Raw genomic sequence first — 10,089 nt, 5'->3', positions numbered from 1 at the left:
GCTGAAATGGAAAGTGAAAGCACAGGAGTTTAAGGAGGGACAAATTAACTCTGACACCAAGGGCAGTGGGTCCCTTTCTGAATCACTCCCCACCCAGCCCCTGCAGCACAGCGCCCCCTAGCGCCGCACTGGGGCATTGGGGTCAGGCCTGACTGCCAGGGGAGAGCGCCCCCTACTGAGCCCCCTGCAGCACAGTGCCCCCTAGCGCTGCACTGGGGCATTGGGGTCAGGCCTGACTGCCAGGGGAGAGCACCCCCTACTGAGCCCCCTGCAGCACAGTGCCCCCTAGCGCCGCACTGGGGCATTGGGGTCAGGCCTGACTGCCGGGGGAGAGCGCCCCCTACTGAGCCCCCTGCAGCACAGTGCCCCCTAGTGCCGCACTGGGGCATTGGGGTCAGGCCTGACTGCCAGGGGAGAGCGCCCCCTACGGAGCCCCCCTGCTCCCTGCAGCACAGCACCCCCTAGTGCCGCACTGGGGCATTGGGGTCAGGCCTGACTGCCGGGGGAGAGCGCCCCCTACTGAGCCCCCTGCAGCACAGCACTCCTTAGGGCAAGCACTGTCTGCTAGGCACCCCTCAGCGATCCTCTGCCCCACTGCCGGCAGCGCTGCCTCAGACAGGAGAGCGCCCCCTATTGAACCATCCACACCTCCGGCCCCAGATCTGTCTTTAGTGGGCTTGTAGCCAACAGCTCCCCCAGCCTGGTGCTGTTCACGGTGCAGCCAACAGCCCCCCGGGCTGCTGGGCCATACGGTGTGACTCTGCACAGAGAACTCGGGGGCACATTAACCCATCAGTTGCCTGGCAGAAGTACAGCACCAGATCATAGTAACCCCACCCATCGGCACTCAAGACCCCCCAGCAGTTGGGCTCAGCACCTTAAAAACCCTTCCCCTCCTCTGGGTAAGGTCAGGACCATAACACCCCACACATATTAACATCAAGGGGGCATCAATGCTCAGGCATCCGGGCCTGCTCGTTGCTGGTGGGGTCAGGAAGGTTAGCCCTGGGTAGCACGACACACTTGCTGTGAGGGTCGGCCCAGTTTCTTACGGCCCAAAGGGCTGGCTGGGACATGCAGAAAGCTGGACCTAGAGCCCTGGCGCTCTGATCTGCTGGGACCCAGCTTGGCTGGAACAACGGGCTGGTCGTTCGATGGGCTGGGGGCTGAGTTACGAAGGATGATCCCAGGGGGTTCCCTCTGGCCACGGACTCTGTGCATCTGCTGCCATAACAACCCGCTGCCTCTATCCAGCGCTTTTCAGCTGCTGAGCTCAACGGGCTTTACCGAGGAGGGAGGCATCGTTATCCCTGTTTCGCAGATGGGGAAACTGAGGCACAGGGCAGAGGTCACCCCACCCTCCTGCAGAGCCAGGAACAGAACCCACGCCTCCTGGGGGCCGGGGCAGTGCTCCACCCACTAGGCAACACTGCTTCAGGATAAAGTCTGACACATCAGGCGTGGCCCACGGCTGGAGACAAGCCGCCAAACCACCTGGCCACGGGCTCAGCTGAGCCGGCGATAGCTGGGAGCTGTGGCGCCTCAGTTTCCCTTTCCCCGCTTCCGTCTCTCTCCTCACACCCTCCTCTGCTCCCCAGCAGCAGGGGCAAAGCTGGTGGCATTTGGCCCAGGCCAGGGTCACCCCCAACGTCACTGGGAGAGGAGCTGAGAGCGACCTTACCAGCAACCTGCCGCCAGAGGGCGCTGCCGGACTGTAGGAGTCAACTGGATCTAGGGGTGGCCTGACCCCCAGCAGGCCCTGGCCTGACCCAGACAGCCCCTATCTCAGGATCTAGGGTGCAGCTCTGGGGCCTGGGCCCCACAGTCACTGGCCCCCCTGGGGCTACAGAGGGGAAAGGCCCCATATCCCTTCCTCGCATAGCTAGTCCCCCTGCCTGGGGCTGGCTCAGAGCCAGCACCCCCCCGGGGGGGGGGTGTCCCCAAATCCCATTCTTTGCCCCCCGAGCCAGCCACTCGCCTGCTGTGGGGCCAGATCACAGCCAGCGACCCCTAGAGGGGAAAGGCCTCATGTCCCCCTCCCTACAGCCAGTCCCCCCACCCTGAGGCTGGAGCAGAACCGGCGCCCCCTAGAGGGGAAAGGGCCCATGTTTCCCCCCCCCCCCCCAGCCAGCCCACCCTTCCTCTCCCCCCACTCCTGTGTGAGTTGCTGATGCCAGTGCTCCAGAGGGGAGCGGGGGGGGGGACGACAAGGCAAGGCCACCCCCAAGGACATCAGCAGGATGCAGGCCGGAGAGGCAGAGCCCCTTCCGCACAGCTGCTCCCCCATTGCCCTGGCCAGCTGTGTCAGGACAGGCAAGCAGGATGACACAGCTCCAAGGGGGTGCAGGGAGCCAGGCAGACGGGGCATCCAGCTCCATAGGAGTGTGTGCTGGGGGGAGAACTCAAAAGGAGCAAGAGTCTTGCAGCCCAAGATCCCGATAGGGCCCTGGGAACCCCCTGCTCCAGCCCCCCCACCATCACCAGTGCCCCCCTTTAAACCAGCCCTGGGCTCCAGCCACCTCCCTTTAAACCAGTGCTAAGACCCTCCCCTCCCATGCACCCAACACCCCTTCGCACCTGCCTTTTAATAGCCTGAGCAGCTGATCGCCTTTGCTGGGGGGGGAAGAGGGGGGTCTTAAAGGGACAGGAGCTCATTTGCTCACCAAGGTTGAGGGCCTGGATGAAGCTGGTTATCTGCCCCTTCAGGCAGAGCAAGGCAGAGCTGCCCCCCCCCCCCTCCCCCCATGGCCTTCCTGGAAAAGACATTCGAGGAGCCTGGGAAGTGGCCGGTTTGTTAATGGGAGATGGGCCTTGTTGCCAATGGGGGCCCCTGACTGGCCACACATGGAAGGAGTTGGGCAGGTCTCAGCCCAGCCCCAGATGCTCCTGGCACACAGCCAGCCATCACTCACCGCTGGCCCGGACTGGCAGTGGCCACCCCATCGCTGGCAGAGAACTGAATGGGAGACCCCCCCCCACCCCGCTGCTTCCTAGAGCCTCGATGGGGCTGTGGTATTGGGGAGCTGTATTTAAGGGTGCCCCCGTCTAACCACTAGATCCCACAGAGTTAGGGGTAGAACCCAGGAGTCCTGACTTCCAGCCCCCTCCCCGCTCTAACCACTAGACTCCCCACCCCGCCCAGAGCTGGGGAGAGGACCCAGGAATCCTGGGCTGGCAGGACTTCCGCACTGTTTCATGCCCGTCTGTGTGTCCCCATGCAGGAGGGATGCCCAGAGTCTGGGTAGGCTGCTGCATAGGGCGAGGGGGAACTGAACCCCGAACCGAGCAGAGTTCCCTTCTTGCAAGCCCCGTAAGCCCTGAGCGGTTGCTGACCAGCAGGGGGCAGGGATGAGTCACTTGGGAGCTGGATGGATTTGGGTGGCGGGTTACCCACCCCGGCCGTGCCCGCTCTGGGGACGCCTGTCGGAGCCCAGTCCACGGGCAGGGCAAATCGGTCACTTTCCCCGGCATGAAATTGACGTGCATTGAAAGGGGACGCCAGTGGAAGATCATTAAAAAAAAAAAATCTCCCTCCCTCCTGCTACTCCCAGCCCCCGGCTCTGGTTCTGCTGCCGGCGGCTGGCAGGGCCGCCCAGAGAATTCAGGGGGCCTGGGGCAAAGCAATTTTGGGGGGGCCATTCCCTAAAAAAAGTTGCAATACTATAGAATACTATATTCTCGTGGTGGCCCTGGCAGCTGGGGAGGGCCCAGAGGCCAAGTGCTCTGTGGTGATGGGCTGGGAATCCGCAGCCCGAGTGTCAGGTCTGGGTTGAGGGGCTGAAAACAACCCGACCCGCTTGGGGGGTCTGACCACCTCCGTGTGGGGGTAGCCCGGCGGAGGCTGCCGCGCACACACAGCACAGCGTGGCAGCGATGGCAGGCCTGAGCCGGGCACGCGGCTGTGGGTCACGCCAACCCCATGGGCAGGTGTCCAGAGATGCACTGCGGGCATGGGGACACCCCAGCAGGCCGAGCCCTGAGAACAAGGTGGCAGTGCCAGGGTTGGCCCAAGGGCGGAGTGGGGGGGAATGTTGTCACGACTGGGACGTGGGTAGCGTGGCCTAGCAGGTAGGAACAGACAACAGGCCAGGGGTAAGAACTGAAGCCAGAAACCAGGAGTCTAGCCAGGACGAGGGATCGGGAGCCAGGAATCAGAGCCGGAGAAGTTGTAACAACAGGCAGGATTGCGCCGTCAGCTTCCTGAAACTCCGATCCGCAGCCACGGGGCAGGGAGGGGGGGTGCTGCCTGTCGGGTCGTGGCACGCCTGGGCCGCCCAGTGCCGCCGGGGTTTATAGGGGCTGGCTCCCAGGTCTGTCCCGGCGGGTGGTGTGGACGTTCTCCAGAGCCTTGCACCTCGGGTCTGAAATCGACCAGCTGCTCTTGCGCTTGGGTCAGGCTTTCGAAGGCGGCGCCGAAGCAGCGGCTGGCGGCCTCGGGGTGAGGCTGGAAGCTCTTTGGGGATATCGACGGCTGAGAAGCGCCGTGCTAAGAGCACACGGCTTCAGCTCACCGGCACGGCGCGTCCAAGCCGTCCCCGCAGTCCGCCCAGCTACACCTAACACAGAGCAGGCAGCAGATTCCCAGCAGCGACTGCTGGCTCCAGGGGGCAGAGTTAAGGTCGGGGAGGGGGCGTTTACCATGGCTCTGAGCTTTGCAGAGGAAAGGCCTGAGCAATCGCCAGGCCCCCTTAACTCTACCTTAACGACGGATTTTGCTGCCAACTCAGCGCCCACCTCCAGCTGTGTCTGGGGGGCAAAGCCCCCCTGCGAGGGTGGCACTAGGCAGTGCCCCATCTCTCCCTGCACCCCCGTGGTTGTTTTAGCTCCCTCCTGCATCCTGTTTTGCTGGGCAGGCTGAAGGCCAGGAAGTTGACACATCTCCACGCACAAGCCGTTTGTTTCGGTCACGCACAGCTGGATCGGTGCCCTAGGAGGAAACCCATCCCCCGCGTAATCCCCACGCATGGCAGCAGAACTCGGCGTCTTTCTCCTCCCAAACCTGCCCCTGCCTGATCTCAGGTAGTGCAGTGTGGGGTCTATGACACACAATGGAACAGTTCTGAGGCCATGCAGCAGAGAGGAGTATTGAACACACACACACACACACACACACACACTCCCCCCCTCCAGACCTGGGATTAGAACCCAGGAGTCCTGACACCCAATTGCTCTAACCGCTAGAACCCACTCCCCTCCCAGAGCTGGGAGCGAACCCAGGAGTCCTGCATGCCAGAACCCTGCTGCGCTAATCACAAGACTGCCAGCCCAGGACTAGAACCCAGGTGTCCTGGCTCAGCCCCCCACCACTAAGCAGTAGCGCACAGCCATCCGCCGGTGACGCCCAGGTCCCATCCCTCGCCGCCCCCCCCCCCCGGGGCCCTACGCTGGAATGATCCTAGCTCCGCTGTGGGGGAGCATCTTAGCCATGTGTTGACAGCTGCTGGCTGTAACGTGCTGCCCAGGGGGCCAGAATCAGCTGCAGCTTCCCTATGGTTTCCTCATTAACACTGGGCTGTGTGGGGTCAGGGAGGTGAGGAGAGCTGGCTCCATGGGGAGCTGAGGCACAGGGAGGGGGAGCCTAAACAAGGGGGTCAAGGGAAATTAAGCCATATGGCAGTTCAAGGAAGGGACCAGGAAAGTCTGGGCATCACCAGAATACATCCGCCTGACAGTCACACCTCCTGCTCTAACCACTAGCCCCCACTCCCTTCCCAGAGCTGGGGTAGAACCCAGGAGTCCTGACTCCCAGACCCTTCCCCTGCTCTAACTGCTAGACCCCACTCCCCTCCCCGAGCTGGGAACAGGAGCCAGGAATCCTGGTGCCCAGGCCCCACTGCTCTAACCACTAGACCCCACTCCCCTCCCTGAGTTGGGCATCCTGGCAGGTCTTCTGCACTGTTTCATAGCAGTACAGCTGTCCCCCCGCCAGGAGGGGGATTCCCATTCACCTCTGCCCCAGCCCCATAGCTGCAAAGGCCAGCAGGAGCTCAGTGACTTTCCCACAGCTGGGGGGCGGGGGAGACCCCAGCCCTGCAATAATCTGATGAACAAGCACCTTCCCTCCCACCCTCACCCGGCAGACTCGTTACCCCCCCCCCCCACCTGCCAAGATCAAAGGAATATTCCCACCAAATGCCTGATTCCCACCGGGCCTCGGTTTCCCCACATTATGGAGCCCAGCAAGCCATGGGCAGGGCATGGAGTGGGCGGTGGGGGGGTGGGGGATGTGTCTTAAGCAAGCACCAGGCTGGACAGGTCAAATGCCCCCCCCCCATCTCATCCTGCCCGTGAGCTCATGAGATTCTAAGCTGGGGTGGGGGCAGGGTTGGTGGGTAAATTAATTAACAGCCCTAATTCCTACCCCACCTCTGCTCTAACCACTGGACACCACTCCTGTTCCAGAGCTAGGGATAGAACCCAGGAGTCCTGGCTCCCAGCCCCCTGCTCTAACCACTAGACCCCACTCCCCTCCCAGAGCTGCAGCTAGAACCCAGGAGTCCTGGCTCCCAGTCCCCCCCCCAGCGCTCACCACTTGCCAGGTGCTCTGAAGGTCACACAGGCAGGAGGAAGCAGCTTCTCTTCCTCACCCCCGCGGCCCGGCTTCCCGAGCCTGCACCGGGATGGCCGTGGGTGTTTGCAAAGGGTCACGTAGCTGCTTCCGCCGCCTCCCGCCAGCCCCCCGCGCCGCCAGAGGAGGTCAGTGCGAGGTCCCCCCTGGCTGAGGGGGGTGGTGAGAGCAACGTTGGGGGCCAGGCAGCACTCCCAGGACTCCTGGGGTCTGAGCCGGAGCTGGGCCGCGAGATCGGGGCCGTGCCAGGCTGGCCCTGCCTGAGGATCCAGAGGGAGCCCAGACACGCCAGCCCTTGCTACTGGCCCCGGGTTCTTGTGCCCGGGCACCGCGGCCTCGAGCGACGGCAGCCAAGTGTAGGGTTATCGTGCGGCACAGAGGGGTGAGCCCAGGTGACTCTCAGCCCCCCACCTCTGGGCCTCTCCCCGGGGCACTGGGGGTCCCAGCCCCTCACTTCTGGGCCTCTCCCTGGGGTACTGGGGGTCCCAGCCTCTCGCCTCCAGGCCGCTCCCCGTGGCACCGGGGGTCCCAGCCCCCCACCTCCAGGCCGCTCCCCGTGGCACCGGGGGTCCCAGCCCCTCACCTCCAGGCCGCTCCCCGTGGCACGGGGGGTCCCAGCCCCCCACCTCCGGGCCGCTCCCCGTGGCACCGGGGGTCCCAGCCCCCCCACCTCCGGGCCGCTCCCCGAGGCACCGGGGGTCCCAGCCCCACCTCCGGGCCGCTCCCCGTGGCACCGGGGGTCCCAGCCCCTCACCTCCAGGCCGCTCCCCGTGGCACCGCGGGTCCCAGCCCCCCCACCTCCCGGCCGCTCCCCGAGGCACCGGGGCTCCCCGCCCCCCACCTCCGGGCCGCTCCCCGTGGCACCGGGGCTCCCAGCCCCCCACCTCCGGGCCGCTCCCCGTGGCACCGGGGCTCCCAGCCCCTCACCTCCGGGCCGCTCCCCGTGGCACCGGGGGTCCCAGCCCCTCACCTCCGGGCTGCTCCCCGTGGCACCGGGGGTCCCAGCTCCCCCACCTCCAGGCCGCTCCCCGAGGCACCGGGGCTCCCAGCCCCCCACCTCTGGGCCGCTCCCCGTGGCACCGGGGGTCCCAGCCCCTCACCTCCGGGCCGCTCCCCATGGCACTGGGGGTCCCAGCCTCTCACCTCTTGGCTGCTCCCTGTGGCACTGGGGGGTCCCAGGACCCCCTGGACCGTGGCCCCAAGGCACTGGGGAATGCTGGCCCCATAGCCCTGCCCATGCAGTGGGGGGTGTCCCAGCACTTTCCCCTCAGGGTCGGGCCCCTGTGGCACTGGGGGGGATGCTACCCCTCCCCCTCGGGGGCACCAGGCTGATCCCGAGCGCACGAATCTGGCTGGCCGGCCGTGTGCACTAAGCACCCTGCCTGCCTCCCGGGACACCTGCCCTGAGAAAGGGCCGCTTCTGGCAAAACCGTAACCCCCCCGGCCCTGGCGGGCTGTTTTTTCCTGACCGCGCCCCAAGGCCTCTGCCCTGACTTTTGTTCTGCGGCCCCCGGCGGCTTTCCTGTTTTCGGGGCCCGCCTGTGGGAAAGCAGCGCTGGGAATGTGTGTGTGTGTTTGTGTGTGTGACTGTCACCTTCACACAAATAAACACGGGCGGATGTGCTGGGGGTGGGGGGTGGGCAGACACAACGGCACAGCCGGAGGGACCCACTGAAGCCACGACGCTCGCACAGGGGCGGCCGGGAGTGGGGTGGGGGGGTAGTTAGTACATTTCCCTCCCCCTCCGGTAGTTGCTTTTCTACCAAATGCCTTTTTGCACGGACATTAGACCTGGGCAGAGGGGCCAGACGGAGCCCGCCCCCCCCGGCACGCGCCCTTCCAGTTCAGGCAAGTGCCCCCAAATACATGAGCTGCCCCTCTCCCCTGCTGGGGGTTGCGGGAGGGGCTGGGTCTCTCTGTTTTGCCAAAGGGGGACGTTGCTCCCGGAACTGCACTAAGACCCCCTGCAACTCGTTACAGCGATGGGCTAGAGCAGTGGTCCCCCACCTTTTCGTCTGGCACAGGACCGTGGCGGGGGCGACGCCTCTCGATGACGCTGCTTGTCAGCGGCAAGCGACGTCATCGAGAGGCGTTGCCGCCGAAATGCCGCCGATGCTCGACTGCCGGCCAGGACGCGGGCACACAATGGCACCCGCGGGCACTGCATTGGGGACCCCTGGGCTAGAGAGTAGCATGAACTTTTCACCATTTTCCAGCATCCGGGTGTTGGGGTGTGTGTGTGTGTGTGTGTGTGTCAGCTCTCACTGCAAGGGGCGAGCCCCTCCCCCCCTGAGCCCCCACCCCACCCTCTGCAGCACAGCGCCCCCTAGCACTGCACTGGGGCCTTGGGGGTCAGCTCTGACTGCAAGGGGAGAGCGCCCCCTATTGAGCCCCCTTTGGCTCCCTGCAGCACAGCGCCCCCTAGTGCCACACTGGGGCATCAAGGTCAGCCCTGACTGCCGGGGGATGGCGCCCCATATTAAGCCCCTCCTTCCCACTTCCTGCAGCACGGCGCCCCCTAGCGGGTCTAGAGACTCAGCACTGACTCTCCAGGGAGAGCGCCCCCTACTGAGCCCCCCCATCCCTGCACCCCCTAGCACCGCGCCGGGGCCAGACCTGACTCCGAGCGCAGCCCACCCAGAGCTAACCCCATGCCCGACAGCGCCTGGCTGGGCTCGCGTCCCAGCACTGAGCCCCGCAGAGCCCCCCCAGACTCCCAGCTTTGCCTGCTACCCCCCAAGGCGGCTGTCCAAGAGACCCGGGAGCAGGATGTGGGGGAGCGGCTTTGACGTGGAGCTTGCGCAGCTTTGCCCTGGGCGCCTCTTGCAATGTACCTGCTGCAGGGTGGCTCCACGCCAGGGTGAAACCGGTGCGGACAATGGGCGGAAATCCATGAACTGGCTGCAAAAAACCCCCCCGAAACAAAATGTGCCTCTTTTGTTTTGTTTTGTGTGTGGCTTGTTTGTCTGCAGCTTCCCCAGGGCGCCGGGATCCTGCGGGCGAGCCCTGCCCCACCCCTTGCGTGGGATCAACCCCCAAACAGAGCCCCGCATGCCCCTCTGCCCCCCAAACACCCCCATCCTCTAGCAAAAGGCAGCTGCAGCAGTCACGGAGCCTGGTTGGTGACGAGACCCAGCGACTGAGCTGCCCCCCTCCAGAGTGGGGGAGGATGGTGTATGGGTATGATGCAGGGAAGACTGCCCTGCCGCTGCCCCAGGTAGTACCCGCTCTGGGGCTGCCATTTCCCTGGTGCTAAACCCACAGCATGTGGTGGCAAGGCAGCAGGCCTGCTTGGTTGACTCAGACCCCCATCCCAGCTGGGCGGAGAGGCAGTGCCATTGGAATGGAAGCCACAGACTGGACCTAAAGGTGGTGCCAATCCCTTAACAAGGCACCGACGGGGGGACCAAGATTGGACGGCGAAGCCCCACCTCAGGGCTGTGCCCAGATGCACCCAGCAGGGCTATCAACATCTCTGGGAGCCCCATCTGCCCTAGGCGGCTGTGACCGTCCCATCCCAC

Source organism: Mauremys reevesii, linkage group 22 (assembly GCF_016161935.1).
Source record: "Mauremys reevesii isolate NIE-2019 linkage group 22, ASM1616193v1, whole genome shotgun sequence".
Lineage (NCBI taxonomy): Eukaryota > Metazoa > Chordata > Testudines > Geoemydidae > Mauremys > Mauremys reevesii.
The sequence above is the reverse complement of the archived record's forward strand: the minus strand, read 5'-3'. Positions refer to the sequence as shown.